The 26,778-nt window shown below is 33.5% G+C and overlaps 1 protein-coding gene across 42 annotated transcripts in view; it reads right to left on the bottom strand.

The window, feature by feature from the left end:
• The window catches only part of LOC106869047 (MAGUK p55 subfamily member 7), an 850,742-nt gene that overhangs the window by 713,840 nt on the left and 110,124 nt on the right, over positions 1-26,778 (bottom strand). For all 42 annotated transcript variants that reach the window (XM_089358333.1, XM_089358318.1, XM_089358312.1 and 39 more), the window contains one exon: positions 18,129-18,210. The gene's annotated coding sequence lies outside the window, so the exon portion shown is untranslated. The remainder of the gene's footprint in view (positions 1-18,128; positions 18,211-26,778) is intronic.

Genomic DNA, 26,778 nt, shown 5'->3' on the forward strand with positions numbered 1-26,778 from the left:
CTTTCCAACCACATGGTTCTGGATTCAGTCCAACTGTGTGGTACATTAGGCAAATGTCTTCTACTATAGCATTGGGCCAACCAAAGCCTTGTGAGTGGATATGGTAGACAGAAACTGGAAGCAGCTGTCTTTTTTTTTTTTTTAGTCGAATAAATCAACCCCCAGGACTTGTTCTTTGTGGGCCTTGTGCTTATTCTGTCGGTCTCTTTTGTTGAACCCCTAAGTTGTGGGGATGTAAACACAGCAACATCGGTTGTCAGGCGATGGTGGCGGGGACAAACACAGACACGCAAACACACACACACATATATATGTCAGTGGCATGTTAAAAGCACCATTCGAGTGTGATCATGGCCAGTGCCACCTGACTGGCTCCTGTGCTGGTGACATATAAAAAGCAACATTCAACCAGCTGACTGGCCCCATACCAGTGGCATGTAAAAAGCACCAACTACACACTCGGAGTGGTTGGCGTTAGGAAAGTCACTCAGCTGTAGATTGGAGCCTGGTGCAGTCTTTTGGCTTGCCAGCCCTCAGTCAAACTGTCCAACCCATGCCAGCATGGAAAGCGGACGTTAAACTATGATGATTATGATGAGGATGTATACATTTATGCATGTCTTTGTGTCTGTGTTTGTCCCCTCCACCATCCCTTGAAAACCAATGTTGATGAATTTAGATTCCCATAACTTAGCAGTTTGGCAAAAGAGACTGATAGAACAAGCTTACAAAGATTAAGTCCTGGGGTTGATTTCTTCGACTAAAAAAAACTTTAAAGGTGGTGCTCCAGCATGACCTCAGTCAAATGATTGAAACGAATGAAAGAATAAAGGAATAAACTCATTCAGGGGAGATGAGGGATTTCTGAAATACTACCCTGTGATGAAATTTGAAATAAAAAGTTGAAAATCATCATTTATAAAACAAGCTACTGGTCCCAAATAAAAGCTTTAAGGTTATCTGAGATAATTTTAAATTGTATCATGAGGGCAATTTCAATAATATTTGTTACCCCTTGGGTAATTTATATCTGTATGACTGAAGAAAGTTCAGAGATTCTACCATATCTTGTTGTTGAGGAAGAAACATGTTCACAACAGTTCTTTTCTTTTTTTTTTTACAGAAAATAATCAGAAATGGTTATTGTGAAGAGAAAATTATATTTGATGAATTCTGCTACGACCATTTCAAATGGAATCTAATAACTTATTTCTATAGAATATAATGCAACTTCCTCTTGAAATTAAAGTATTTCTTGTTTGTCTAAAACTCATTAAAAATTTCCAAATTTTAACAGATCAGAAGTCTTCAGAATTTCCAAAGCTGAAACAGCAATAATGTCGAAGAGTCATTAATTGTAAAATGTGCTGATCATCCTAAATAAAGAATCAACACTTAACCTGGATGATTGAACTCATGAAGACTTGAGAGTTTAAAGAAATGTTCTTCTATCTCATGAAAATATGTTCATTAGAACATCCAAAATTGAACTAACAAAGAAATCTATCAATTTCCAAATGTGCAGGTTACTGAACATGAAGGATTAAAGTTTATCCTGTACTTATTTAAAACTAGAAATATTTCCAATATTTTACACTGTCTAAAAATCCTATAAGTCTCAACAGGACTGCTATTATCAGAATGCCTAAATTATTAGTAATGACACAGTTGAAAATTATTCTAAAATGTGAAGATAGTTGCATACAAAGAATGTAAATCTGAAAAAGTCCCAGAATTTCTACTCTATCTGAAAGTCACAAATAATAGCAAATTTCAACACAAGTGCAGTCATATGAATTCCCAAATTCAAAAATATATTATAAATAGAAATTTCTAAAATGTACTGGTGGCCTTAAATGAAGAACTGATTACCTAATTTACATTTGTAAAATTGGAAAAATTCAGAAATTCTAGGCTTCAGGAAATTCATCAATATCTCTAGTACTGTTATCTTCAGAACTTCGAAATAATAAATCTGAAATTCATCAATTCTAAAATCTGTAAACAATGATAAATAAAGACTTAAAATTGTTTTGCAACTGGCTTAAATGTACAAAATAGAAAAAAAGATTGATAATTGACAAGTCCCTTAACCCATGAGGGCCGTTGGGGCACTTCAACCATGCAGTGTATCAAAGGTGAGAAAGTCTGGCAGAGCCCATCCTTCTCCAGGCTAAACTCATTTCTACAGCTGAGTGGACTGGAGCAATATGAAATGAAGTGTTTGGCTCAAGAACACAATGGAACACCTGATCCAGTAATTGAAACTACAATCTTACGGTCATGAATTCAACACCTTAACCACTAAGCAATGCAACTTCACTAAAAAAAAACAAAAAAACTGCTAATTGCTAATTCTAAAATATGCTGACCATGCTAAGTAAAGAACTAAAGTTAACCCAACAAATTTTAAATTGTAAGACAAAAGCAATTGCAATATCTTTAGCTTGCATGAAAATCATAAACATTTTAAGATTTTAACAGACCAGTAGTCACCAAAATTTCCAAATTTGAAGCAGCAATAAACTCAAACAAGTTATGTCTAAAATGTGCAGATCATGCTAAATAAAGTGTTAAAGCTTGCTTCAGCATACTGAAATTAGTAAGACTATAGAAACTATAGAAATTCTCTGAGAAATCATGAAAATTTGAAAATTTCAATGGATCCTCATTCATCTAAATTCTCAAAATTAAAGTGACAATAAAACTGAAATTTATCAATTCTAAAATGTGCAGATGGCCCCAAAGAAAGAATAAAATCCTGTCATGGGTAATTTAAATGAGTAGAGAGAGTTCACAAAATCCTTTTTTCTATAAAACTCATGAAAAAGTTCAAATTTCAACACAACAGCAGTTATCATTGCAGAATTCCCAAGTTTGATGTAAAATAAAAGTTAGAAACTATCAATGCTAAAATGTGCAGATGGTTCTAAAAGACTTAAAGTTTGCCTTAAGTAATTTATATCTGTATGACTGAAGAAAGTTCAGAGATTCTACCATATCTTAAAAACAGAATTTTCAGTAGTCACTATCATTAAAATTAAAAGAAGCAATAAAGTTGAAAATAATCAATTCTACTGGAGAAATTACAAGAAATTAGTCCTAGCTGAAAATCTAGGAAATTTGCAACTTTTGAGAGTTTCACTGTCATCGAAATTCCCCAATGTGAAGTAATATCAAAATTTACCACCACCAATTCTTAAATGTGCAAATGTTCCTAACTAAAGAATTAAAGCTAAGCTTCCCCTTAATGTATGCAAGAGTGTCAGGTGGGGGAAATCAGGAAAATATCAACAAGAAAGCTGCCAAGAGAATTCCCACATTTTAATTAGAAATAAAGTTGAAAATTTTTAAAAGTGTAGATAGTCCCCAAGAATTGAAGTCTGCTTCGTCTGATTTAAATGTAAAAGTATAGATATTTTAAAAACTCTCCTTCACCTGAATAATCATGAAAATTTCCACATATCAACAAGTTAGCAATAACGAAGTCCAACATTTTCAATAATGAAATGTGCAGAGCATCCTAAGTTGTGAATTAGAACTTATTCTGTCTCATTTAAACTAGTGACAGTGACAAAGTTTTAGAAATGTTGCCATGTCCACATTTATTGATGTTATTTCAAATTTGAATTAATGATGATGTTGAAAATTATGAATTCAGAAATGTGAATATAAGTAAAGAATTTAAGCTTATCAGACTGATTTAGCTGTGTAACACTGGGAATATTTTGTAAAATCTACGCCATAAAAATCTGAAAAATTATCAATTTTAACCCTTTGTCTGTTCTGTGTATCACATGATACATAGGACATATTCCCTTTGCATCCATACATCACATTTAATATATATTTCTAATTTAGTTCAACCACCAGAATAACTTTGGAATATGAAAAAAAAGCTTTATATGACTCAAACATATGTTTCAACACAACTGCAGTTATCATGGCAAGGATTAACTAACAGTTTGATAATAAGCATGGGTGTTTAGGACAAACATATGAAAATGCTTTTGACAAGCAGGTGGTAATGGTTTTGACAAGCAGATGGTTATTGTGCAAATGATAATCTAATTTCTAAAATGTACAGTTAGTTCTGGATAAAGAATTAATGTTTGTCATGCCTAGATTTAAATGACTAAGTTGCAGGAAGTTCAAAAATTCTACACTATTAAGAAACCATGAAAATTTGAAACTATTAACGAGTCATCAGAATTCTATAATTTCATGTAACCACAAAAATTACCAATTTTAAAAATTTCAGATAATCTTAAATAAATCAATTCAAATCTATTATTAAATTCAAAATAAGAACAAATTTGAAAATTATAAATTCTAAAATGTGCATGTAGTTCTAATAGAGGATTAAAGCTAGAATTGGTTGGTTTACTTGTGTAGACTGTGATAATTTCAGAATTTCTGTTCTATCTAAAAGTCTCCATTACTTCATCCTGTCCTTCTAAGTCTCCTATTTGCACGTGTTTTACATACTTCAAGCTCTCGTCCACTTATTCCTACAGTTGTCATTCTCTATATATATATATCAAATCCTTTTACAGTGTGATTTTCTCCGACTGCCCTATTTGTGATTCCTCTAATATTTGGTTATCCTCTCTACTTATTTGTGCTCTTATGTTCATGATTGCTTGCTGAACACATACAATAGAGTATGAATCTTCTGCATTCATAACAATTATCAAAATATATTTTTACATTTAATTCTTAATATTAAAACAAGGTTTGTCAACTAGCATACACTAATTTGTGTTTTAAGAAGTTATATTTATATAAATATGTGTCAAATGATAGTTTCCAAACACACTTCAAATGACTTTTAAAACTAGAAAACAAACACTGAACTATGTTGTTTATCCAGTATGCTTGGATTAATATCCTTCATTGAGAAACAAAATATATTGTTTAATTATGAACTCAAACAATCATTAGAAAGTGGTGTATATAACTGATTTATCCAGATTAAGTCAACATTTAAAAATGAAACGTAAATTGCTGGTTGATGCTATTATTATAGTTGACAATATAGATGATTAAGCATCTTCCAAACACAAAAAATATCAATATATTATATTTTGTTGTTACAAAGTAGAAGACACTTGTGAAAATTATATTACTAAGAACTTCATGTTGGAATATTACCATTATCATAATCAGTTTGCATTTGTTTTCTGTGCTGGCATGGATTGGATGGATTCACATCACCGGAATCAGTTTGTATTTGGGGTTACTGTTCTTCTAGATCAACTGGAAAATCAAGTTTCATTTGTACACTTCATTTTTGGTTTCGGTTTTGGTTTCTATGGGTGGATATCTTTTATAACAGCTACCATTTTACAGTGTAAGCTAAGTACATTTTATCATGACACCAGCACTAGAGAGGTTGTCATATCCTTGACAAAACAAATATAAAGGGTGAAACTGATATAATGTTTTCTCCGCTCATTCTGCAACCGCTTAACAGGGTGCATTAACTGTGATTTACTATGGCACCAGCATTAGTGAGGTTACTTTGAAACCGCGCAAGACAAAATACTGCTAACTAAATGTTATCAATGATCATTCCAGACAACTTGATTATTAGAATGGGTAGAAAAAATGGTGCTTGCAGAAGATGAACTAGGATTGGTGTTACAGCATGGTAAAATAGATAGAAATGGAAGAGATAATAATGGCAGCAAAAAAAGAGAGAGGAAGAAAGAGAACAAATGATTGGTAGTTGTGGAAATGGCTGCAGATGAGAGAGTGTGATGGATATCAGAAAGGTTGGGGAGAAGCTAGAAGTATATAGGGTTGATGTTTTCTGGTGACAGAAAGCATGATAGGTAATTGAGATAGCAATAGGGGTAAGAGTATTGCTTATGAACAAATTTAAAGTTTTTGTTTAACCTTTTCATTATCAACCTGGCTGAAACCAGCTCTGGCTCTGTAGTACAAATGTCTCGTTTTCATGTTTTGAATTAAAAGCTCCCACCAAACCTTAGTCACAACTTATGTTCCTAGCACTAACTTGATGATAACTAAGTTATTTTACTAAATTCTTTGTTATATTTTGAATAACTGAAAGAAACAGAGCATCTCAAAATAAATATGGAAATGAAAGGGTTAATATATGACTGGCATGGTATACTACAAAGAAGACAGGGTGACAGTTCAGACACTATCAAATAGGCAAGAGAGTGCTGTCACCAAGGAAGTGATCTGAGGGAAGGGAAGTAATGGCAGGCTTTATAGGGGAGTAAAAGGAGGGATGTATTGGATGCGAACAGGATTAATGCAATCCCTTCTTACTCAGGCAGCTTTATAGATGAGAGAAACAGAGAGAGAAAGGGAGGGAGGTACAGATGGTGTTAAGGGGGATTGCATATATTCAGATCTAAAGCTTTTTTCCTTATTACGTGTGTGACATAATGAAGTGGAGAAGATAGTTGAAAGGCAATGAAATAGACAAGAGGGACAGCAGATGAAAAAACAAACCGTCCAGATGTGGATATATATCATCTATTACAGCTTGATCATTCTTTTCTAGTACCTAATATCAGCAATTTCATCGTTCTTAGTCATCTTTGTCCTGAAACAAAAAATCTAGAGATAAGTCTAGAATACTTTTCTAAAAATCTTCTTTGGTTTTCCTCTTTGGCAGCTTCTGTTTACTTGGAGCATGTAGAGTTAAGATTTTAGGAACAAAAAAGCAGTTTTCATTGCTGCCCTAAAGTGCTAAGCAAAGGACATGATAATTATGAGGACTTGCTAATAGATTAATTTGTAGAAATGTTGGTGGAATAAAGATAAATAGCAAATCAGAGTTTATTTAGTTGCTCAAAATAAAATTGTGAAAAGAAACTAATTTCATCAGCAAAAGTTGCAAATTAGCGCTAACTTCATTAAGTGTAAGGTTTGGTATGTTATTGCTCCCTAATCTAAATCATGCCACTTCAAAAGATTCAGTAGAGTTTTGCAGACATATGCATATATACATTGCTATGCAGCACAATTATACCAAATATTTTTAACAAATTACTTCATGTTTAATCTGTACAGTGTTCTGTATTTCTTGAAATAATTGTCTATGGAATTTATAACATTTTTAACATGCATAAAAGGAAAAAATTAATTAAAAAAGACAAAGAAATGCAGATTTGTTTTTCTTCTACATAACTAAATTCTGTAAATAAACAAAATTCTTTATCATGTCTATATGATGGTGTACATTAAGTTCTACAAATTAGCAAGTGTGAATTCATTTATGAACATCATTAATGACTAAAATTTCACTGATTTGAGAGCAGCATTTTTTTCATAGTTTGTATCTAAATTTTATTTTTAGTTCCTTATTTGAAAGTTGAAAATGTTTCATGATAGCAGATATCTAATACGATTAAACAGATAGAAAATTTACAAGAAAAAATTTCTAAGCCATGAACTGGAAATGATATTGAATTTAAAGAAATAAAGTTGGGTAGCTTATTTGAGAACTAATGTTTAAATATAATTAAGAAATTTAAATGAATTTTTGCTTTAACTCTTGAAAAAGTTTTACAAATAACCGAAAATAATGAAGAAAAAACAAAAATCTTTACTGCATTTCTTAACCATCTGACTGTGATACTAAGCAGTTCCATCATCTTATGCATGTTACATGTTTAATGTTTGCACTTTTGGAATCTAATATATGTTTAACCTTGTCCCTTTATGTTAGGTTGGTCTAGCTACATATTTTGTTCACTATCTAATTGTAAAGTAGAGTTTATGTGGATTTGGGAATTCTATCTAATTTTCTAAGTTTAGAATGTTGTCGTGGCTTTTAACTCACCATTGTTTATGCTGTGTATATTTTGGTATGTTTGTTTATATACTTTGTTTTATAATAATAACTTGCTGCATGTTTTTTCTTTCTAGCTCATTAATCTGTGGATTCATTGGCTTGCACAAATATATTTTAAAATTTTTTTAAAGAAATAGAGGTTAATTCAATGCACGGTTACTGAATCTTGCTTTTTGATAATATCTATGATAATAATCATTTCCAAATTTAAGCAATGAGTGTTTTAAATTAGCTGATACCTAAAAGATAAAATCACTCCTACAAGTAAATGGTGCACAAAGGAAAATGCAAAACTATATAATGATTATGACATTAATTTTAATTTATAGACAAATGAGGAGTTTAAAATACTAACTTTGCCAATTAACATCTTGAAAATGTGAGAAAAAGAAACATTCTCTTCAAGGTTACATAAAAAAGAAAATATATCTGAAATCAATTAAACCTATTCCTGCCTTGGCGGTCATCCCGTTACTAATCCAGTTGAGCATCTGTCATCTGAACTAGATTGAAAAACTTGATATGCAAAATTAAACTCATAATGTATGGCTGGTACAAAAAGAAGAGAGTAATTACTATCAAAGTTTCTACTTTGCTTTGCTTGCTAATTGAACAGATAACTGGTATGCATATTAGGGATTCATATATTTGTCATTCATAATTTAACTTTATAGTATTTGACAGGGAAATGTAAGTTCAACAAAATAAAGAAGACAGTGACACCCACACAAGAAGATATCTTTCCATTCCATTAACCAGTCAAATATCAGATGTGAGTTTACAGACTTTGATATGAAAATGTAATTCCAGTTACATGTGGCAGACAGTATCTCCAGATAAGCAAACCTCTGTATCATTAAATATATTACTGATGTCTGAAAAAGCTGGCTTCCATTTAAGTGACATTTACATTTCTAATTGGAAATTTTACCATTTCAAACAGTGCCAACAAGTTTTGGTCTATACTGTGAGTTATACTATGATAAATGATATGAATATTGTACATGTTGCCTCTCTTGTATGTAACATGTATGTGTGTATGTGTACATGTATATTTAAATACATATTGCATCAAATGCACTTCCAATTCATTTTTGATTGCATTATACTTTTCCATCTTGGTCCAAATCATTTAACTAAATTCTCTTCCTATCAAAGGAAAAGCCTTCCAAATGGCCTTTTCTGATGTCTTAGATGCCATTAATAACTGCACAGGTTCACCTGTTTCCTATGGATCTTGTGAAATATCAAAACCAGTGAAACTTGTGCTTTTGGTACTCTGTGATAATGTCATTCCCTCTGCTCTCAAATTATCTTAGATTGGCTGTGTTCTTGCAATGATACAATGATGTACACATACACAAGTCCAATATCTATCTACCAATCTATCTCTATACACACACATACACACACATAATATAAACAAGACTCAGTTGAATAAGGTACTTAAAGCTGAGGCACTTAGTTAGGTCAGAATAAAATCCACACACAATTTTTAGATAAATATCAACCTTGATATAGAAGTATTAACAGAATAATATTTGGGTAATGTATGCAATCAATTTGACCCAACAGTCCATAATATACTTCAGAACACATGAGGGGCATGTTCTGAGATAGGTGAATTAAAAATAGATAAGTAACAATTGAAGGACAGCTGTCAATTCATTACAGCTGTTTCTAACGAATTTTTTAACTGATAAATGAGTACATTATATCATTATAAAATAACATTTTTTTCAGATGAACACATGAATTTTACAATCAAGGACATTTAAAATAATTTAGAATAATTTAAAATCCACAGCAACATACCTATTCAATGATTTTGCCAATAGTTCAGTTGCAAATGAGCTTACCAAAACAATGTACATTCAATCAGTTCAGTGAGAGGGGTTTCCAAAAAATATAGGGGTTAGTTGGCTGGTTATCGAGGGGAAGGGGTAAGTGGCCTCCAGTGGCCTAATTGTCCCAACTCTCAACAACAGAAAAAGTGGCTCCATTTGTCTAAGATATGCTTCAAGAAGAGGTTCATTGTCCACTGACAAGGGATAAGAATCAATGTTTTTGATCATATCAATCTGCTTAATTATTAAGGTCATTTGTGATGCAACTAAAATACCAAACTTTAATCACTACTACAAAGAGGGAGGGAAAGGGAAGTGAAAGAGAGAGAGAGAGAAAATGGAGAAGATAAATGTAAACGAGAAAGCCAATCCTAACAGTTTACTAATTACTATTATCTTCTTACTATAATGGTAATTAGCATGATGTATATATATATACATACATATATACATATATATGTGATGGTTGTCTACTCTTGACCAAGGAAGACCATCACTAATCATTAAGAAAATTGTGCATTCAGACAAATTTAAACTTAACACTTGTGGCTCTACTGGTGACTAATAAGTTATGCTTTTGATGAACATATGCATCCACAGACATAGCAGACCGAGCTTGACCCATGGTTGTATGTTTTCGAGCAGTTCACTTAAATTCTGCATGAAAAATGTGTTTTATTTTGGAGCATGGAATTGGATATAGAAGAAAGTAGAAAGAGAGATAGAAACATAAAGATGGTGACACTGATGACTGTAAAGTTGGTAGCGTAATTTAATGTTAATATTTGAGCATAAGAAATGCTTAGTAGCATTATGTCTGTCTGTACATTCTGAGTTCAAATGTCGCTGAGGCTGACTTTATCTTTCATCCTTTTAGGTTCGATAAAATAACAACCAGTTGAACACTGGGATTGATGTAATCAATTTATGCCCTTCCCCAAAAGTGCTGGCCTTGTGCCAAAATTTGAAGTCAATATTGTGAATGATAGCTGTGATTATGAGGATTATACTGGAATGGTTGTGGTAATGATAATTATGATGCTGATGTTAATGTTAGTAACAATGATAGTGATGATGATGATGATAAGTTGGTTTGAGTAAGATGGTTATGTTGATGAAATGCTGTGAGTAGTGGAGGTGGTGGTGAACGAGGTGGTGCAAGTGAATATGATGGGAGTGAAGCAAAAGTACAGAGTACATTAAAGTGTAACTTTAAGCCTTGTTGCTAGGAAATACCACTAGAATGTTATTGCAATTCAACTTGATTATTTAGTAGCAACTGAGCTCTTAAGTCAACCAATATTTATTCTGTTTCCATAGGAAAATATAACAATTTTCAATAACTTTAGGTTACTGGATTTAGAATTTTAAGCTAACAAAACACTTGCCATTAATGGCTCTAAAGCTTTAAGTGGGGAATTATAACTCCCCATCCTATATATGCACAGTTTAAACAAGACCAGCTTTTTTAGATTTAATTGATGTTACCAGAGATAGAGGATACTTGACAAGTATGTCAGACAACATGTCTTCATTTGCAATGCTAAAAACTGAACTTGATATACAACTTAAAATGCAGTCCTGTATTTTAATATTTTAATTCAGTGGCTGTTCAAGGTTTAAAATTCTTTGTTGAAACTTAACATGGTTTTCTTAAGATTCAAGCTCTAAATGATTAAGAAATAATAAGAACGTGTAGCTAAAGAAGTATGTTTGCAAATAAACTATTGTAACTGATAGAAAATTAGATAAAAGAAATATATCTCAATTGTACAGAACTCTTTTATGTGTTTCAGCCAGGTGGCTGTGGTCATGCTGGAGCACCACCATGAGAATTATACTTTCTAGAGAGATTATTCTAAATTTAGATTTTAAAACGATATAAATATCAGATATTCTTTTATTCTTTTATTTGTTTCTGTCATTTGACTGTGGCCTTGTGCTGAACCGCTAAGTCATGGGGATGTAAACACACCAGCATCGGTTGTCAAGTGATGTTGGAGGGACAAACACAGACACACAAACATATACACACAAACATAAATATATATATATATATGGTGGTTGTCTACTCCTTAAACAGAGTTTGACCACCTCCTGCACCTACACCTTAGCCCTTTCATGGCGTCTGATGTGGCTTTTTAAACCAGACAGTGTTTTGAAAAAACACCCACACAGATTGCACCTCTGATTTGCACTACCAATACCTGCAAGTAAGTTCTGCTCATTGTGGATCCTAACATGTCTTTTAAGACCCCCATTGGATTTGCAAACCCTCTGGCACACACCACATTCAAACGTGTGCACAGTCATATAATCAGAATAGCTGGATGAGGTTTGTTTTCCATGGGTTCGCAGGTGAGATTTGAGGCCAGCCAAGGACAGACATGGTCTGTCACAGACTGTGCACACAAAAAGGTCCTTGTCATTCACCTTCTCAGTCTTTACATTTTTCCTTAAATATCTCTTGAGCCCTGCTTGCATCATCCTGGCCTCTTCAAATGCTTTCACTCCACTCCACACCCTTGTTCGCCATCCAACTCGATCTGAAGCGAGGACTTCTATATCTTTTGGAGCCATTCCAATTGACTTCATAGCAGTCCTTATGCCATCCTTAAACCTTTTTTTAGGTTTATGCCGATAACGTTTCCCCTCTGCAAGCTCACCATAAAACAGCTGTTTCGGCATGCGTTCATCTGCCATTCGAACAATATGGCCACACCATCTCAATTGGTTCCTCAAAATCATGGCTTTAATTGAGGGGATGCCTGCAGATGCAAGGATATCTGTGTTTGGAGTAAAAGAATTCCATTTAATTCTTAAAATATGACGAAGGCATTTTGGTGGAATTTTTCTAACATTTTAAAATGCCTTTCATAACAGGTCCAAGTTTCACAGGAATACAATAGGGATGTTAAGACAAATGATTTGTAAAGAGTCAGCTTTGTATTGTTATTTATATGTCGCTGGCGCCAGACGCGTGACTCCAAGCCACCAAATGCTTTTGCTGCCCTTTGAATTCGCAGGTGTATTTCTGTATCAAGATTTCCATCATCTTGAACAGAGCTTCCCAGGTAGACAAATGAATTGACAACCTCAAGTAACTTTCCCTTAACAAAAATTTTAGGGAGGTTACAAACAGCACCATACGCAGGTTGATACATTACAACTGTTTTTTTCAGATTGATGGTCAGGCCAAAATCATCACAAGCTGCATCAAATGCAGATACAAGGGATTGCAGACCCGATTCAGAATGACTAACCAGATCGCAATCGTCAGCATACAAAAGTTCCCTAATAAGTGAAGTAAAAACCTTCGTTTTAAACTTCAGTCGGGTCAAATTAAAAACATTCCCCGTTGTTCGATATTTTATGTAGATACCCTCCTCAGAGTTTTGAAAGGAATGTGACACCACAACGGCAAAGTATATTGCAAAGAGGGTGGGTGCATCAAGGTCTCCCTGCTTTACTCCATTTTCCACAGCAAAAGATTCAGAAAGCCTACCACCAAAATTAACCCTAGCTCTCATATCCTGATACAAAGCCTTGACCATGTTTATAAACTTTTCTGGGCAACCAATTTTCCCCAGAATTAGCCACAGAGCACTTCGATTAACAGTATCGAATGCTTTGCACAAATCAACAAAGCAATGGTACAGAGCAAGATTCTGTTCAATGCACTTCTCCTGTAATTGTCTGACAGTAAAGATACAATCAGCTGTGCCCCTGGAGGAACGAAAACCACACTGAGACTCAGACACCATACTTGGAACTATAAAGGTATTTAAACGTTCTAACAAAATGCGGGCGAGCACCTTTCCAACCACAGACAAAAGGGAAATCCCACGAAAATTACCACACAGATCCTTTGGTCCCGATTTATATAAAGAGACAAGAATGGCATCAATCCAGTCTTGAGGCACTTTCTCACTTCTTTCAGTTTCCATCTACCAAATCCACCCACAAGGCTTTGGTCAGCCCAAGGCTATAGTAGAAGACACTTGCCATGCAGTGGGACTGAACCCGGAACCATGTGGTTGATAAGCAAGCTACTTACCACACAGCCATTCCTCTAAAATATTTTTTAATATCTAACTACTGTAAAAACCCATGTAATTTCTGCACTTTTTTGGCAAAAATAAAAATAACCTTTAGTGGGTGCATAAATTACATGAATAGATCGTTTCCAGAATTTTTTTTTGTTGATAAAGGATGTACAAAACGTAAACATTTGTACCGGAAGTTGACTCCTTTAATGTCAGAATAGGTTTTTACAGAAAAAATAATGGCTTAAATACAATGAAGTTGACTTTTATTTATGCTGGACGGTACATAGCTTACATTTTCAGCATAAATTTACTAAAACTGTTAAATGGTTAGCTACTTTTTGAAGACTGATGTTCATGCTGGTAAACACAGTCTGGGCCATATTTTACATTGCTTGCAGTTTCTACCTATCCCAAGCACGAATGTCATACATAGTGATATGGATATTCCTGACTGTTAAACATGTAATGATATAGATAATTTTGATTGTATGTTTTTATTTTTGTTTATTTAATACTAGAGCACAGTTTTAAGCTTGTTGTACTGTTTACGCCAATTTCGAACACTGGCTTCATTAACATTAAAATACCTTCCAGTAGCTCTATTGTCACATTTAAATGCATATTCAACATAACTAATTTCTCCTTCGCAGTAAACGATTCATAAGTTCTGCCCATACTGACAAACGGTAATGACAAACTTTAAAGTTTGCTTGACATTTTATAAGTGTGAAAGGGATTAAAATGTCAATACTCCGTATTAAAGGTTCCCACAAGAACAGGCAGAGAAGAATTCTGTTTACATAATGAGTTTGATTCTTCTGTCGGCTGAGTAAAGTGTCATCCAAGTGATGCTTATTGGTAATTAAACTTGATTTGCAACACCTGTACATATTTGTCAGCTTTGTTTTTGTGAGTAATTCTTATCAACAATTTTTCCTGTGATTGTGATTAGAGAAGACATACAGCAGTATACTAAAGATAGAACATAACCTCTTGTAGGCAAGAAATGAAAAATAAAGTTTATTATAAACAACACAAACATTTTGTAATTTAATAGCTTTCAATGTAATACCTGTTAAACAGAAATTATTTTTATTTAATGAAAATTTAATAAAATCTAATCATAAGTAAGTGAAATTATGCTAAATACAACTAAATTGAAAACCTTTTTCCCCTGGCTATATTGGCATTTCTAAAAACTTTTGGGTGCAAATTTTACAGGAGTAGAAGCTTTTTTTAACAAATTTTATCATGAAAATCACTTGTATAAATTACACAGGTGCACAAATTACATGGGTTTTAATGGTAAATACTTTTCAATCACTGCTAACTTAGAATTGTTATTTCTTTTTAATGTATTGTCATGTTTATTTTAAGTTATATTAACAAAAATAGATATGTAGAAAAAAAATTTAATTCTTAAAATGGAAATTATGATGTTTTAATTTTTCTTTGAATTGTTCTAACTATAATAGTAATACTAGCAGATGTTTTCAAATGGTTTTCCTTTAATGTTTTAAATACTCCTATTGTAAACATTTAGGCCTATATTTCTCATTTGATAACCTATTTTCATTTCATAAGAAATATATAAAATCAAGGAAAGAAGTAAGGCAAAAATAGTAGGAACATTAAACTAATGTTTTCTATTACACAGCAAGTATTTTGCTCAAAAATTATTGTTCACTCTCTTTTGTGAAATACAAGGTGGTTTAGATAGAATGAATGCTCTTATGAGATAAACACGTCCAGATATTTTTAATGCCCACAGTATTTTGGTCACTATAACTTCTACAAAGGAATTCCATAGAAAACTTGCCCATTATAATTACAATTTACACCAAACAATCTTCTCAACACACTTAAAGCCTCGGCACTCTAATATCTAAAACCAATTAATAATATAAAAATTATAACTGTATTCCAGATCCAATCTCTCCAAAACATTAATATGCAAAATAGAAACTACATCTCTTGGTACATTCTGTCTATCTTGCCTTCATGCAGATGTGCATTAACGTCTTGAAATGATGTTCTGTTCTCTGAGTTTAAGAATAAAGAAAATAGTTTTGATTATCCCCATGCCTTCATTTCTAGAGATTCTACCTCAAGATATTGACTTGTTGTTTCTATGCATCTGCAACACCAGCAAAACTACATGCCTGACATATATCTACGAGCAAAATAAATGCACTTTAAATCATTTGCTAATCAGTAACCCACTGTGCAATACAAACAAATATGCCCTAAACCCTAAAGAAATAATATTTCATTACATAAATTAGCAAAACATTTATAACAAAGAAGTGCAGGTTAGTGAATAAGATCATAACTGCTTTCTTAAAATAAATGAGATATGAATAAGTGAAAAGAATTCTTTTCTTTTATGTGTTTCAGCCATTAGATTGTGGCCATGTGAGAGCACCACCCTGAAGAACTTTTAGCCGAATGAATTGACTCCAGAAATTTTTGTCCTTTTTTTTATGCCTGGTACTTATTCTATTGGTCTCTTTTGCTGAACTGCTAAGTTACAGGGATGTAAACACACCGAGACCAATTGTCAAATGGCAATGGGGTACAAACACACTCACACACACACACACACACACACACACACACACACACACACATAACAGACTTCTTTCAGTTTCTGTCAACCAAATCTACTCACAAGGCTTTGGTCAGTCTGAGGTTATTGTAAAAGACACTTGTTCAAGGCGTCACAATAATGGGACTGAATCATGTGGTTGGGAAGAAAAGTTCTGACCACACAGCCACACCTGTGCATATAATCATTGTTTTAATCAGAACATATACATCCTAATATTTTATAGAAATAAGAGTTGTGAATGGTAACTCTGAAGAATACAGCATAAAATGCCCAGCCATATTTAGCTATGTTCTTTTCTGTTCTGAGAAGACAGGGAGAACAAAAACTGGTTTATTGCTTACAAGAAGATTCATGGCTACCTCATCTTATACACTGGTGTTTGGCAGTAGCAAGTATGGTGCCTGATAAGAGAGAAATATAGTGGTGATCAGAGCTGTCTTAAAGCATGGGCACACTCGCCAGTTGCCTGGGGCCCTCATGGGTGTAGGGGCTCAATTATAATTTATGTGTGCTGTGGCTTGTAGTGAATAAATAAACACTACAAGGTCCTGTGTAATGATCTGCCCATAGCCTACAATGCTGCTAAGACAGCCCTGGTAGTACTAGAAGGTAAGAGGGTGCAAGTGTGTGGAGTAGGGTGAGAGATGGTCAATGATATGAGTGAGAGAACTGCAAGTGTGCGGAGTAGAGTGAGAGAACCAGATGTCTGGGTGGAGATGGGGGTGAGTCGGCAGGAAGACTGGGTGAGGAGCCTAGTTATGTGCATACATTTTATGCTTTGGGAAGTTAGCATAACTGGGAAGGTATTCTTGAATATTGCAAACCATTACTCATCTTCCTCAGACTTTTTTTTCCCAATTATTCATTATAAATAAATACAGATATCTTTATTCTTACATACAGAAACCAAAAAAAAAAATTGTTTGAAAATGCTTTTAAGTAGAATGAACTGACTCAAAATGAATATATTCAGCATACACATAGACACACATAAGTATACAAGAAACCCACAAGGGAGTCTCTACATGCTTGATCCAACAGCTAGAATGAGCATCTAAATCTCCTTCGATCACTCCACTGTACAATCTTTCAAAAAAGTAGAGCACATTGAATAATGTCGGCCAGGGAATGCTGATTCTGAAATTAAGGCAGGGTGGTCAAGGATTCTTTGCTTTCATTCAAAGCTGTGCTCAATAACAACTGACTTTGGACTTCATACATCACCTCATAGTATACAAAAATATCCAAGCACACACATGTATGCATCTGTATGTAAACATGAGCCTACACATTTATCAACTGCCTCAGTGGTTTTTAACCTGCAGACACATTTTCAAGCAACAATATGTTATTTTCAATATCATTCCTGGTAAGTCAATTAACTACTTAATTTCAATGGCCTTCATTGAAGACACTCTAAACATTAGGTTCAAAATGAAATAAAATAAACAGTAGTGTTCATGTAAAAGTAACTTTTGACAATTAAGTATCTTTTAATCGTCATTTTGCTTTTTTTCATGTGATTGTTATCTTCTTCAAAGAATGATGGACTTGAGTTAAATATATTTTTTTTTTTGTCAGAAGTCAAATGCTAAAACATAGAAACATAATGAAGATCAAAGGGTGTCTACAATATAGTTAACATAGGTTAGTGAGCTGAAAGAAAAACATCAATTTTATGTATTCATAAATGGACACAACAACCTGTCTATTTTAAAGCATATAAAGAGGTTTATAAATTGTATTTAGGAGCAAACTTGCAGTTCTAAAAGTTTTTAACTCACCAGTAGTCTCAGCAGTAAATAAGTAATTTTTAGCTCCATTTGGAAGATCAATCTCGCTATTCATTTCTACCAGCAGTATTTCCTGTAATATATAGATACATAACAAAGAAATATTAATGCATAAAAAAAAGAACACACTCATAACTGGATGCATGCACACAGATAGACAAACATGATATATACATAGGCAAACATACACACATACACATACATATAACTAGTCAGATAGACATGTGTTTGCTTACTTTTATAATGCTCCTGGTTTCAGACTGCAGCCATGCTGAAGCACCACTGTTAAGTCAATTAAGTCAATATCCTCACTTATTTATTAACCTTGGTACTTAATTTAATAATTTCTAATTTTTGAATGGCTAATGTTACAAGACAAAAACACAGACACTCTCATATACATATATATATATTAAAACAAAAAGTAAAATTTCGGTCATAGAGTTACCAAAGGTTTATTCCACAAAAGCCACAGCCTTATGGACAGTTCGTCAGTCTCTGTACAAAGACAAAAAAAATTAAGCTTTCTACCATGTGGACGTGAGGAAATGCTCAGATATCGAAATTTAATGGCTAAAGTATAAAAACGTTAATGAGGACGAGTTATCTCCCCTTGACCAGAGGATAAAAAAACCCTTACCTACCCGAAATAGCCTAACCAGCAAACGGGAGATCCAATTTTCCAGTAGGTATCATCTAAAATGAACACATCTAGAGAAAACTATTTACAACTATTCAACACACCAGATTTAGCATAGTCCTTAAGAATTTTGGTTCTCTCCATGATGCAGATTTTGCAATAGCCAATCCCATTACTATATGGGCCTGAATGATCTATTACTTTCCACCTGATATCACATATCCCTTGATCTGTGAGGTGCCACACATGGCTAGCCAGGGACGTGACAACACATCTTTCTGGGTCTCTGAAGGATTACTGGTGGTTGTGGAAGCATCATTTGAAAGATGTACTAGCCAATCCAATATATCTACTAACTCGGGATGTGGCTATATTTGCACACCTGGTATAATCTCTGGTAGACTCCAGTACTGGGGATGCTGTTGGTAACACTGTTGCTAACATTGTCAATATGGTGCAATGATCTGGTGGTGGTATTGACGTGGTTATCGCTTCTGGTCATATGGCTGGTGTTAGTGTGGGTACAGCTGGTAGTAACATATGGTGTGGTGCCGGTCATCCCATTGCTGTCAGTAATAATTGTTTAGTCATTGTCTGTGGTGGTGGTACTGGGGATGCCAGGTACCTCTGTTTTGCTGTTCTTGGATTGGTCATCATCTCTAGGTGGGGTGATTGTACTACTGGTAACATATGGTGCAGGCCTAGTCACTATCGGTGTTGATGATAATGGTTTGTTTATCATCTGTGGCGGTGGTACTGGGGTCATTGGTTACCTCCTCTGTGTCGCTAGCCCCAGGCTGGTCATCATCTCTGGCTATGGAGAATGTACTGGTGTGAGACTCGATTAATCTACTGTTATTGCTCTTGGATGGTACATTGCCAGTAATGCAGATAACAGGTCTAGGTGTCACTGAAGCTTCATAGATGATTCTTTCAGACTTGCATTGACCTCCTACATCCTTATCTCCATTTTCAACTGGATATAAACTGTATTCTATATATATATATACACATTGCCTTAAGGTAATCCCATTCCCTAATGATACTAGGTTTTGAACCAGTATTTCCTTGCATGCAACATCCTTTCAAAAGGTGAACATATCCTCTAATTAAATACACATATATATATATATATATATATATATATATAACATGTATATATATCATCAGCTGCCCCATGGATATCATTATGGTTTCGACACCTGGCCAGTACCATTCAATCCAGCTCTAAAATAATTGTTGTTTGGGAACATATATAAATATATATATATGTACATATATATATGTGTGTGTGTGTGTGTGTGTGTGTGTGTGTGTGTGTGTGTGTGTGTGCCAGCATGGAAAGCAGATGTTAAATGACAATGATGTTGATGATATATAAAAACACTTGAACGCAAAGTATACAGTGTAGAGTAGAAGGAAAGTAAATAGAGTACTAAATACTGAAGGTAGATTATCAAAATATATTTAAGCTGAAATTTTAAATTTCATATTTTAAATTTCATATTTTAAATTTCATATTCTAAATTTCATGTCTCTAATCGTTGAGCAGAATCTGATCAACAAAAATAGAAATCATTAAAAAGAACATAGTGATAATGAAAATGAAAAATGGAGCATTTGATTGGTTACATATGTAAACTAATTCAAATTGATAAAAATATTTGATTGTTTCAGAATCAAGAAAGGAAGGATACAAGTGTGTGTTTCAATTAAATGAATAAAAGCAATATGAATAAAATAACTGTGCAAAGCAAGGTAACTAGGAACATTCACAGAATGTCATTTATGCTCAATTACAGCAATGTCAAAGAAAGAAAGAAAGAAAGAATGAGAAAGATTCAAAACACCTTATTTAAAAAAGAAAGGTTGATTCTAGAACATTTTTGAAATTGAATTTCATACACAAAACCATTGAAGTTCACATAAAGAACCCTTTAATATGTCACAAAAATATAATTAAACAGGAAACAAATAGCTAAAGAGAAAAAGATGAAATAGGAAACAGTAAGAAACATACACTGTATATTTCTATGGCATGTTTGACTTAGGAAAAATACATAATAACATTTATGATTTAATTACAATGGAGTCAAGATACTGTTGTATGACATCCAGAAGCTTTCCTTCTAATCTAATAATAAAATACTTTATGGCAAACAAAGGTAACAACACAGCATCATTCTTACATTGTCAAATTCCCCTCACAAGTTAGTGTCAGTACATAACTAAAGAAACTTGCCTACGATGCCTATGGGACGAGGTAATCCAGCTATACTTGACTGCAAAACGAATTCTTCATAGTATAAATATGCAGCTATATGTGTATGTCTGTATAAATATATATGCATATATATATATACATACGTTTGCATATAAGTATAAATTGATATATACAGGTGTGGCCGTGTGGTAAGAAGCTTGCTTCCCAACCACATGGTTCCGGGTTCAGTTCCACAGGATAGCACCTTGGGCAAGTGCCTTCTACTATAGCCTTGGACCGACCAAAACCTTGAGAGTGGATTTGGTAGATGGAAACCGAAAGAATCTCGTTGTATACACACACACATGCACACACACACACACACACACACACATATATATAGGTATACTAACAGCTAAACCCGGTTTCACCCGGATTGTTTGGATGATGTGGCTGTGATCGTTTTCGGTTAGGCATAATCTATAACAGCGTTTCTCAATCTTATCATTTCGGGTCCCCTGTTTCGATTGGAGCCTCTAGCTGTATGAAGATTTCATCATCCCACTGTCAGAAAATGGCTTCAGGAGTTGTGAAGAAAGAATTTGTACATAGTCTGTTTCTGAGAGCTATTCTATTGGACATCTGTATAATCATTAAAACATTTATTTAATTATGAACATAGAAAGAAATTATATACATTAATCCCAATTTTTGTAAGCAGTTGTATCCGTAAAACTTTTATTTGCAGTGAGCAGAAATTGAAAGGTATATGAAATGGACGTGCGTATGTGTTTATGTGAGAGATAAAGAGGGTGAGAAAGAGAGATAGAGTGAATGAGTGGATCTTTCCAGGAAATCATCGGAACTTTCCGGGAAGTAGCTCATCCTCGGAACTTTCCAGGAAGTACCGGCCTCGGAACTTTCCAGGAAGTCCTAGAAAATTTCCAGGAGATCCCAACCTCGGAACTTTCCAGGAAGTGGTTCATCCTCGGAACTTTCCAGGAAGAGGCTTGTTCTCGTAACCTTCCAAAAATTCTTTAAAAATTTCCAGGAAGTACCATCTTCGGAACTTTCCAGGAAATCCTTTAAAAATTCCAGGATTCTCATCCTCGGAACTTTCCAGGAAATCCCATCCTCAGAACTTTCCAGGAAATGGCTCATCCTCAAAGCTTTCCAGGAAGTGGTTCATCCTCAAAACTTTCCAGAAAGTATTATCCTTGGATATTTCCAGGAAGTCGTCGGAATTTTCCATTCTCGGAACTTTTCAGGGAATAGCTTTCCTTGGAACTTTCCAGGAACTCCTCGAAAATTTCCAGGAAGTACCATCCTTGGATCTTTCCAGAGTCCTAGACATTTTCCAGGAAATACCATCCTCGGACCTTTTCAGGAAGTCCCATCTTCGGAACTTTCCAGGAAGTCATATCCTCGGAAGTAGCTCGTCTTCGGAATTTTCCAGGAATTCCTCGAAAATTTCCAGGAAGTACAATCCTTTGAACTCTCAAGAAGTCCTATCCTCGCAACTTTCCTGGAAGTAGCTTACGCTCGGAACATTCTAGGAAGTGGCACATATATGTGTCTCTCTCTCTCTCTCTCTCTCTCTCTCTATATATATATATATATATATATATATATATATATATGAACACTCACATATATATATATATTTGTGACATCTATAGTTTTTAGTTTGCAAATGATTAGTTATCAAAGTATAATGGATTCAATTTTCTTTTTAAATGTGGTATTATAATCTCATAAAACCATCTCCAGATGGGGAAAAAAAGTTACAGATATACATAGAAAAACGACCTAGAATATTTCTAATGTTATTAGCTTTTATTGCAAGACCCTATAGCATTCACCTTTGTTAATGCTGCCAGAAGATGTCATGTAATCAATACCTTAAAAAGTAAATATGTTAAAAAGGATAAGAGCAGATTCAAAATCAGAAAATATAAACAGCATAAGAATCAATCAATAGATGCATTAATGACTGAATTCAGAGCCTTTGGGGAAGAACTACTTGGTAAATATCTTTACTGCTGAACAACAAGACAACTGCTAATATGTGATGCTTTTGCGGCTGGCATCAGCTCTCTTGTGGCTGACTGAATCAGCTGATAATTATTTCAATCATTTATATAAAACTGCTTTCTGTGGAATTAGCAATTAAAGATTTGAAGAATTTCCAAAGGGATGTTTCAATAAAAATGGCAACTACAAGTATGTTGTTAAAGTCTGCAATGCTACTTTTGTAGTAGAACTATATAAACAGTTAGATAGATATACTAAAGCAATGTCAGTAAGATGCTGTGAAAGAAGGCTTAAGCACTTTTTTTACATCATGTAAAATGGAGAAGGGAACATCAATGAAAAATGAAGTCATTGGGTCTGAAGAACATAATGAAGGTATAATTCCTAAATTATTTAAATCAGGAAACATTACAGTATTCATAGATAACCATACTGTTAACAGAAAGTTGAACAGAGGATCCATGAAAACTGTTTCTAAAAAGTTGCTTGAGAAATGGAGGTTGAATTATAAAGAAATTCGTGGTTTTGACAAATTAGTAGCCCCAAATGACACAACCAGTACTTGATCATTTCGCATGTTGTTAGTTCAAACGAATAAATATCAATGAGAGTTTGATGAAAAGAAAATTTCCTGTACATATACACATTATGTGTATGTGTGTGTGTGTGTCTATACAGGGTGCGATGGGTAAATTGTCACCTTTTTTTATTTTTAATTTCATGCATGCACACTGTCTGTTTCTGATTTTGTCAACTACACAGTATAGTAGAGTCAGTTGGGCACTGTCTGTGAGAAAAACAGCACCATGATGCAATTCACTCTGCCAGAAATTTGGAAATGACATGCTGTACTGCTTGGTATTCATGCTGGAAGCTCCAATATGAACATTTCAGAGTGTTTGAGTGTCAATCAGAGGACAGTGTTATATATATGTATATATATATATATATATATATATATATATATATATATATATATATATGTATGTGTGTGTGTGTGTGTGTGTGTGTGTATGTATATGTGTAAATGTGCATATATGTATGTATGCATATATATACATATATATATATATAATATATATATATGTGCGTGTGTATATATATATATATATATATATATATATATATCACAACCCATTGCCAATAATATTAAATGATACATATCATGCTTTAATTGTATTGATGTACTGAAATGGAATTGCTTGTACAAACAATGAAACAACATGAAAAGTTGAAAGCACTTAATGCAATAATATTTCTTAATAATTTACAACAAAGATTACTTCTTCATTATTCTAATCAACACACTCTGATTCTCACCAAAACACACGAATGGACAATTATGTGACATGAATAGGAAATTAAGGAATAGATCTTGACAGATAATTTTGATTATTATATATAGGCAACAACTTATTCTGTTATATATCATCAATTGAACAGAATATCTTATTTTCTTATGAATACATAATGAACATATAATATATAATAAATAAGGAACAATATAGCTAAGCAGAGGCAAAAGAAGTAATTGATTGTAAGGGTAAGGTAATATAAAATAAGAATTATGTTATATACAAATGAGTCCTACACTTTTCATGAAACTCTTTCAACATCATGATTATTAAAAGAAATTCAGGTATAAGAGGATAATGAAGGAAAATTGAAATAATCTGGAAGAAAACTCTCCATTGTACATTAGTAAAACCATGAAGTTTGTAATGTTAACTGCATCAGTTATGAATTGTAAAGTGTGGACTCGCAATTTCATTTTGGCATTTTTGCAAAGAAGTGTTCCTTAAGCTACCTTCTAATATGTACAGAAAATAGTGAATTTGGAATAGTGAAGTTGCACCTGTCATGGTACAAGAAAGTAGCTTAATCACTGATTGGGTTTAGAGCAGGTATGATAATACTTTATTTCACTGGCATGATGCAAATGAGAATTTGAATATGTATTGTGTGGAAATAAATTGTTTGTAAAAGATGTGGGTGATAACAGTAATGAAAAAAGAAATTCAAATATGGAAGTCATTAGAACGGAATATTCAAGTACTTAAGATTGAATGTTAATTAATCCAAGAATAGAATTATTGCAGATCAAGACTAACACATCATACATTTCTCCACCAGAAAGAAAGAAAGTAAGACTACTGATGAAAAATTACAAGTTTAGTGGAGATGAAAACTTTGAATTTAGAAAACTTGCAGCCCAGATAATGACGATGTCTACTCAGACTTACCCAGATGTTATATGAGCAATACTGGGAAACATCCTAAACTGAAGATTCTAATTAAAGTTAATAAAATCATTAAATCTTAAATCCAGGAAAAGTTTCTTATTTCCCAAGTTGGAAACACTTCAACTCTGAACATTTCTGTTCTTTTGATGCCACTTATGCTAGTTTAGAAGTGGAATCTTCATAGGGTTGTTATACTGTCTTTGTTGAAGGTAATGGGAAAAGATAGCAAGATGGCCACAATATGTTGGAGATCAAACAACTGGATTATATAACAAAGTCCATTAACTCTAGAGGCTCTTGTATTCAGTGATGAAGCTGATACTAGTGTTTTAGTTGCTGATGTGAAACAGGAAATATTCCAACTACTCATATTACCATAAGTACTCTATGAAACTGAAAACTCATCATATGTAGAAACCTTAAATTAATTTTACTTTGATATTGGTCGTTGTCAAAGTGTTGAAATATCAAGAATAAAGAAATGGTGATCGACAAGGAAGTTCAGGTAGAATGAATCAGAGATCATGGACAAATTTCAGACTGTATGCTATAAGCAAGTGCTTTCTGAGACTTGGAGAGACATACTACATCAGCAAGTACTGTTACTGTTCATTCTGTATATTATATCATTTTGAACAATAGCTATAGGTATACTGTGTTCATCAGTATTTAGAGTTTTAAAGACTTTCTATTTACCAGAATTTTCTCCTCATCATTAGGTCAAGGCAGGAAATATAAATGCCTGCAGCTTTTTATATATTTTTCTCAGGACTGTATGAGAAAAGGTGGAAATTTCCCTCAAACCAAAGAACTATCCCAAATGCTTGCAGCAGTGTGAACTTCGCTAGAAATACCCAAGAAATATGTAATGGTTTTATAGGGGGTGATAGATTAACTCTACCATCCTTTGTATGCTTTGTACATAAAACTCTGTTTAAACTGTTACAGGATGCAGAGTTGGAATCAAAAGTTAAACCAAGAACGCAGGAGAGAAAACCACCAATAATGATATGTGATTTATCTCCCTTCTGTTTTGATATAAGTATTTAAGATAGCAACTGAAACCATCGTGACATGCAGTCAAGAAGAATATTTATAGTTTATAAGCCAGATTGAATAAATTACATAAATTAGAGAATAATCCCATCATTACAAGCAGTTCTTATTAAGAATAATGCAAAGTAGACAGAGAATTTATTACTTTCAAAGTAGGCAAAAATTCAATGAATAACTGTAAAATTTGCCATGGATTAAATCCCATCTTTGTTTCTCTGTTTTCAACGTTGTTTCATTTAGGAAACATTAATATTGGAATTATTAGCTTACAGATATTTCTATTAAATTAAATTTTAACTCGTGTACAACAGTAACCTTTTGTTACACCAAGCAGAAACGTTTTAAATGCATTTACTGATGTTGTTTCAAAGACAATATTATGAAGTGTCTCAAAAATTCACATTTTAAAAGAGATATTTAGTTTGAGTCAAATACTGTGGTTTGCCTTTGAAAAATATACTCATA

The sequence above is a fragment of the Octopus bimaculoides genome, chromosome 10, assembly GCF_046866305.1.
Source record: "Octopus bimaculoides isolate indiv1 chromosome 10, ASM4686630v1, whole genome shotgun sequence".
Taxonomy (NCBI): domain Eukaryota; kingdom Metazoa; phylum Mollusca; class Cephalopoda; order Octopoda; family Octopodidae; genus Octopus; species Octopus bimaculoides.